At 47.9% G+C, this 7,807-nt stretch overlaps 1 pseudogene; it reads right to left on the bottom strand.

The window, feature by feature from the left end:
- Positions 1 to 337: 337 nt before the first annotated feature.
- LOC136650400 (5S ribosomal RNA) lies at positions 338 to 457 on the bottom strand (annotated as a pseudogene).
- Positions 458 to 7,807: the final 7,350 nt, after the last annotated feature.

Here is a 7,807-nt window from a genome sequence, read left to right as displayed (position 1 = left end):
ACATACTGCAGTATATAATCGCCTCTCCACCTTGGGAGAATCAGAGCCAAGGAGCGCAGAGTACACGCAGGGCAGTGAGGGGAGGATAAGACATAATATCTTGTCCTCACAAGCTGCTCTGTGACCTGGTGAAGCACATATCTTCTCCTTAGACAAATCCATGGATGACAAGTCTGGTGACCTCTGAATGCTAGTTGTTGGACAGCAGCGATGGGAGGGCTATTTCCAACACCTACAGCTTGTGTGCTTCCCAGAAGCATCTAACTGACCATTGTGGGATACGCACTGTGTAAGTGGTTGGTTGGTTGGCAACCTTCAGTCTCGAAAGACTGGTATAAGCCTACAGCACCCAGTATTCCCAGGCGGTCTCCCATCCAAGTACTAACCAGGCCTGACCCTGCTTAACTTCCGAGATCAGACGAGATCGGGCATGTGCAGGGTAACAGTTGCTGTGTAAGTGGCTCCTTCCATTCACTATTGGAGCCATTCCAGGCACTGATGTCAATGAACAGGAGATGCCATTTGGTTTGGTGTGTGTCTTTGTGTTGCCATTGCTGCCTGGAATGACTCCAAAGATGAGTGGGAAGGGCCACTTCCACAGGTGTCTGCAGTACTTACTGTTTTGCCCCCCCCAGGTATGCTACTGGGGCTGGGAGTCCTAGACAAGGCAAATCCCAATAGAGGAATTGGCTTTAGAAGAGATGACTTGGCCAAGCCCTCCAATCTCCAACCTCCACCAGTCCCCCTTGGTCTTGATCAGTCTCCATTCAACCACCTCCTCTCCCCTGCCATGCCTTCTGCTCTGCCCTGCCTTACCGTCTCTTTTGCTACCCTCATTGAGTGCATGTGGTTAATATTCCACTCTTTGACCCTCCTCTTCTTTGGATTGGCCAAGAAGCAAAGAAAGGACAGAATGACACTGTAGCAAGGCAGCCACTAAATGGGAAAATAAGAATGATGAGAAACCAGTCATTCACTGGCCCACCCTCCCCAGGCAATGGCTTTTGAAGGTGGGTCTCTGAAGCTGGAAGAGGTATGAGAAAAGTATATTTGTAAATCTCCGTCTCCTCTAACCCTGATCTGGTCTCTGTTCCCCTGGGGAACTGCCAATAAGGTAAAAATCAGGCCTTGCTTATTATTTTTATTTTTTAAATTTAAGTACGGTATTTGTGCATGAGTCACTCCATTGGTTTTCAGACCAGCATGGATGTTCTTATTTTCTGTTTCCGTTTTCTTTAATGGATAGGGCAAAATAGACTTGGAGTCATCAAGAGCTGGGGGGAGGGGGAAGCCATGATGATGCAGTAACAGGAAAATCTGCACCCTTTGAATTTATGCCCAGCTTTAAATGACACAAAGCCGCTGTCATGAAAGTGTTTGGCAATGCTGAGTTAAGGAGATGTTACCATAATACAGCAAGGTAAACTGCAAGGCTACTTTTTCCAGCCTTTTCTGTTTAAGACGGTTAGACCTACCAAGTGTCAGTTTGACAACGCAAATGTGAGGGGTAATCAATATCTCTGGGATGCCTGTTTGTGTCAATTGCCTTTCACAGCATTTAGCTGCTCTATGCGCTGCATAATTTCGCAGGTGGTGCTTCCCAGGCGTCGACGACAGTGACAGATGAAGAGCTCCTCTCCGCTGTTTTGATATCAAATGATCCCAGCACATGCATCCTGTTCGACGCAAACTTAAAGAGCGAGATGAACAAGAACAGAAATTGGCATTGTAGGCCACAGATGTCGCAGGCTCAAGTCAGTTCTGTGCCCTGAAAGGGAATCAGCCTGGCTCCCTCCTAAGCATCGTGTGCTACGCAGCTGTTCCACTGTAGGAAAAAGCATTCCCAGTTTTCGCTGAACCCGCAGGGGGCAGGGGCAGAGCTTGCAGGGTCACTATTCGTTCTAGGTTCTTGTTGAACAGATGCTGGGAGAATATAGTAGGGCGATCATGGGGATGTGTGAAAAAAGAAGGTGGCTGAAGAAGCCCAATCTGCCTGAAAACAGCTTGAGATGCTCCAGCTTCAAGCAAAATGGAACGCCCAGAAATGCAGTCTGGCTCCAAGTAGACTTCGATAGTGATAAGGTGAGCACAGAGCACGTACAGCTAGAAAATCCAAGGACAGTTGGAATAACAGGTCATCCGTACAGGATGAACTGTGCAAAATAACAGGAGACCACGTAAGCAAAACAAAGCTGAGAGTGTAATCTTAAGTGCTCCTTCAGTCCGGCCAAAGGTGTTGCAGGTGTGCCATAAGGCCAGGGATGGATCCAGTATTTGTGTATGGGGGGGGGCATGATCACTAGGTCAACATGGGTGTGCCTTGAGACTCATTTTCAAACAGTGGCAACAAATGATCCTTGGGTTGAGCTAGGTGAGCACTTGCAAGCCTTGGCAAACTACCCTGCATGACAACAGGAGTGTGGCAGTTGGGCAGTGGGGTCACCTAGCGCATTTCAGCTCTTCCTGCACACCATGGCTGTGCACGTGGAATGGCTGCACCAATCAATTTTGATCGTTGGCGAACCAGTTTCAGGAGTTGATTTCACAGCCTTGAGAAAAGTACGGAAAAGACAATCTTCTTTTTCAAAACCTCCTGGTTTTGAACCTCCAGGGCAGTGGCTGGTCTGAACAGGGTCCAATTCTTTTCAAATCTAGTGGGCCTTCAGTATCCTCAGGGGATCAGTTCCAGTACCCCCTGCCAATACCATATTCCTTGGATAATGAAATCTGCAGGGGAGTGTGCCATGCGGCGTCACAATTAATTACCTGGGGGCTGTACCCATCCCCCCAGAGGCTGCACGCAGCCTCCCAGCCTCCTTAGAAGCTACCTGGATGTGACTGGAAGGCACTTCTAGTTTGGGCTGGTGACAGTGAAGTGCCTTCCAGTCTTGTCCAGGAAGGACTAAGGAGGCCCTCCAGCTATGGGCTCAGCATCCACAGATTCTGAATCTGTGGATGCCAAATCCACTGATAGGGAGCGCCCACTGTATGTGTGTAGATGTTCATCCAGGGAACTTCCAGGTTCTTTGCATACAGGCCACATCCCAGTCAGTGTCAAGTGCATGTTTTGCATGCAGAAGGTTTACGGTTCAATTCCTCCTGACTCCAGTTAAAGGATCAGGCAGCAAGTAATGAAGAAGACCTCTTCCTATGATTCTGGAGAGCTACCAGTCCGATTCTGGACTCCAGGGACCAATAGTTTAACACAGGGGTGCCCAAACTCCGGCCCTGGGGCCACTTGCGGCCCTCAAGGACTCCCAATGTGGCCCTCAGGGAGCCTCCAGTCTCCAATGAGCCTCTGGCCCTCCGCAGATTTGCTGGAGCCCACACTGGCCCAACACAACTGCTCTCAGTGTGAGGGCGACTGTTTGACCTCTTGCATGAGCTGTGGGATGAGGGCTCCACTGCTTGTTGTTTCACATCTGTGATGCAGTAGCAGCAGCAAAGGAAAGGCCAAGCCTGCTTTGTGGAAGGCTTTTATAGGCCTTGAGCTATTGCAAAACCTTCATTCATTCATATAAGTTCATCTTTAATATATACATTTATGTAAATGTATGTAAATTTATTCAAATTTTAAATGTAAATTAATTCTTTTTTTTTCCCCTGGCCCCCGACACAGTGCCAGAGAGATGATGTGGCCCTCCTGCCAAAAACTTTGGACACCCCTGGTTTAACACAGTACAAGACAGTTTCATACATTCCCCTGTGACAACTTCAGAATGTGACCATAATTCTTAGATGATGAAATCCCCGTAATTAAGGGCAACCCCTTCCTTATCAAGCTGGGTAACCCAATTCTGGAAATTGAACAGCATCTTGCCGGCAGCGGAGAGGAGAGCAATGCTTTCCACTCCCCCGGATGCGCCTTTCAATTATTATTCCATGATTAAAAACCAAATTGGGATCCAAACAATACTGAGCTTCGAAACGTGCACAAGGCAGATAACGCAGCCAGGAGGGGGGATGCGTGGCAGAACATCAACTTTGCTCGTTAACCTTTCGGAAAACGGCGCTTGCAGTATTAGAACCGCTCGAAGGGGATGAAATCCTTTTGGTTGAAGGATAAAAGATAGGAGGGAGCTGGGCCTGGTCTTTCTGGTGTTAATGCAGCTGGCAGCTGGAAGGACTCCACGGCAAGAACGTTCCTCATGGTAATTTGTAGAAATCCAAAGTTCATTTTTTTTCAGAAGCAGCCCATCAAGAAAGCATCACATTCGTAGAGAACCTGAAATGCCGCATCACAAGGGAAAGCTGGACATGGGCTGGGTGCAGTTGGAACTGCCTGACTCCAGGTGGGAAAAGGGGGGAGGCGTCCATCAGCATTGCAATATGGCTGCCGCCTCCATGGCTAGTTGGCCTTGAGTTGGTTTTTTTTCAAGAAAAAGTTCAGAACGGGAATAATAGGAGACCAAAGCAATAAGCAATAGGCATCTTGTGACATTTTCAGCCCATACCTACCCACTGCCCAATCCCCCCACAGTTTTGTGCATGCAGACACCTGTGGAGAGGGTAGGGCAGACGGGCACGTAGGGGGAGGGTGAACAAGTACGAAAGTGAGTGGGATGACAGGGACGTGCGGTGGGTGGGGAGGCAGGTGAGGGCAGAGCCTCCCCACCTGAGACCTTCGAAAAGTGCCTCTGCCGTGTAAGGGTCTTGGGTGCCACTCGCATGGGTTGTGGGTGCTTGGATGCCTCACACGGCAGTGGTGCTTTTCAGTGTGGGGAGGCACTGCCTTCACCTGCCTCCCTACCCACTGCACGTCCCTGGGGGATGGCCATATTCACTCACCTACCTCCTTATCTGTGTGGAGGAGGAGAGAGTGAGCACCCCGCTTCAGCGGTTAAGAGGAAAGTACATCCCACACCCTTCCCTTAATTAACCAGGAGCGCACTGTATAGCCTCCTTTAGTTGAATGGCATAGTACTGTGCTCTTGGTGAATAAAGGGAAGGGAAAGAGGCAGCCTCCAGATTGCCTCTCCCTGCCCACCTGCTGCTTTGTAAGCATCATGTGGGGAGGGAGGGGTGATCTGGAGCTGTGGCAGCTCTACTTTATCCACCCCTCCTTCCTCCGCCAGTGCCAGAGGAAAAATGGGGCAGCTGCTACAATGGTCTGGAAGAGGACTGAACCCCCAGCAGAATGGCAGGGTTGGAGAGAGCGGCAGACTGGTGGGCTGGGGGGCTTGTCTGCTCACTGTCCCTCCAGTTTTGCCCCTCCAGGCAACCATTTCATGGGTTCATGGTAAGGCCGGCCCTATTCCGCAGACAGAATGGTTAGTTTTCAGCCAAAGTTTGTGCCAAGAATAATTCTTTTTCCTATGACAGCACCACAGTCCTTGGAGTGAAGGCAAGAAAATACCCCCCAGGTCTTCTGATAAATGTACCTCTCCAGTGTGCATATAATCAGAAGGAAGCAGATGGGGTATTTTTTTTTTTATATCACCCAGACATCAGTAAATATTTGCCTCTAAAGGAAGGATAGATTTCAATACCTAAGGCTGTGAAGGCAGCTCTCAGGGCCAGTGTTAGGGGATGCGGGGCCCAGTTGGAAACTTTTTTTGCAGGCCAGGTGAGGATGAGTTTGGTGGCAGCCTGCCGAATTCTGACCCCCTTCCTGGACCTGATCTACCTAAGCAGATCAACACAGACTTGTATCAGCAGTATCACTGGTGCAGGTACAAATCAACCCAGTCTGGCTGCTGGGGTTTACCCAGGAGCAAGGGGGGGAAATGTCCTCTTACCCCACAGAAAACTTCAGTAGTCAAAAATTCCCTGTGGGATGTTGTGGAAGCCACACCTGCGACGCTGCATCACGCAGGGATTTAGGTAGGATTGGGCCCAATCACGGTGGGCTTTCTGCTGTTTTATGCTGGCTGGAATGGAAAGCGTTCTACTCGGTTGAACATATTGCGAAGTGCTTGGTACTGTGGAGCAAATCTATCGAGTTTCAGAAATCTTTCTTGGGGAAGGAGAGGCCGCAACTTGGCTTTGGATCCCCTCCCCCTCGGCCAGTGCATTGACACATTCTTAGCTGTTAAGCTCTCCTCCCTATCTATCAAAAGAAAATATTACCATGCTTCAAAAACAAAAATATTTAGTGCTAGACATTTAAGAAAGGTTTCTTACTTGCCCAGCACCCCAAAAAAGAAGTGCATGACACTAGTATTGCACAGTTTTAGTAAATAGCCGATCTGCAGCCCATGTTCCTACTTTGCTTCACTACAACCTGACAGCCCAATCCTATTCAGCAGTGGTGCAGTGGGGCCACATGGCCCACACCATATCCAGAGCTGAAACTGGACAGGCTGGAGGTCTCCTCAAGGACAGGGAACTTTTATTGCCTTAACCTGTGTTCCCTTAAAGGGAACTTTTATTGCCCCAGCCTGCCCAATGGGGTTACTAGGATCTGGGCCAGCAAAATCACTGCTGCAAGTTCAAGTAGCCTTGTGCAGAGCTTTCAGGCCCAAGAGTGGGGGTTAGGATATGGTGGAGGCCTCCACTGTCAATTCCACCCCCGTTACTACCTAGAGACTGCTCTTCTTCTTCCTCTGCTGCTGTTGTTGTGTAGATAGATAGATAGATAGATAGATAGATAGATAGATAGATAGATAGATAGATAGATAGATAGATAGATAGATAGATAGATAGATAGATAGATCGGAGGAACTAGGATGCTGCAGTGCTTTGCACTGAAGCCTTTGTGATTTGAATGTCTCACAAAAGGCTTACCCTACGTGAGCATTTTACTCATCCACTTGTAACGGCTCAAGCTTTTGCGAGTGTTCACTTGGAATGCCTACAAAATCTCAACTACATTTCAAGCTGAGCATCAGGGCTCTCATTCATCCCTACGGGGTACTCCCTGGCCAGTAAGCCTGGAGAGGCTTGTATGGGGAAGCTTTCCTTTACCACTTCAATGCATCCGCATTGACCAATGACCAAAATGGTCTTTCTCCACCCAGCCCACATTGATCATGCTACTTGTGTTACCCCTTAGGGCCTAACCAGTAGATTACTCTGATGGGGCCAGATTGCAAAATCTCCTGGCCCAGAGAAGTGCAGAGGCGGAGAAACAGAGTTCCATTCCTAAAGTCAAGCAGGAAGTGCTGGATAGAAGGGGATACTGCCCTTCATAATTGTGGCATATTTGGGGCAGGTGAAATCAATTGAAAGGGAACAAGAAAGGGTTACAGAGATGAGCTTTTTATGAAGAAAGGCTGAAACTGTCAGGAGGCGTTTTCCAACACTGTATTGGGGGGCGGGGAATCTGTTAGCAGTTTCAGTTCAGCTCTAGGCATTAAACTATAGATGTATTTTATTTCATATGAGTTTTAATTTGAGCTTTCTGGGTACAGAATTTGAGTTCTGTTGGCAGAGATATTTTCCCCACTTCACTAGACATTTTTTAATGCATGCATGTGTCATTTAATGATCCATTTAATGAGTTTCTTCTCTAAAGGCAGAATTTTGCTTCAGTGCCAATAAAACATGAGGTACAAATAGTCTTACCTCTTTTTGAAAAGATCAGCGGTATTCAGAGTGTGCCTAATAAGAAAAAAAAGGCAAAATATAAAATTTAATATGAAATCGCATGACATTAAGTTCATAAGACAATTTGACATGGCAGAGAATCATGTTTTTCAGGGAATGTGTGAGGAACAGGTTGCTACTTGGTTTGTCTGAAATGAGGATGCTTAATCACTCTTCTTGAGATTAGGAGAGTGGGCTGGAAATAAAGCCATCTCCTGGGAAGTAATTTTCTCCTTAGGTTCTCATCAGTCTTTGTGTACCGTTTGTCTAAATTCCCAAT

Source organism: Tiliqua scincoides, chromosome 4 (genome assembly GCF_035046505.1).
Source record: "Tiliqua scincoides isolate rTilSci1 chromosome 4, rTilSci1.hap2, whole genome shotgun sequence".
NCBI lineage: Eukaryota > Metazoa > Chordata > Lepidosauria > Squamata > Scincidae > Tiliqua > Tiliqua scincoides.
This window is presented reverse-complemented; position numbering and strand designations above follow the sequence as displayed.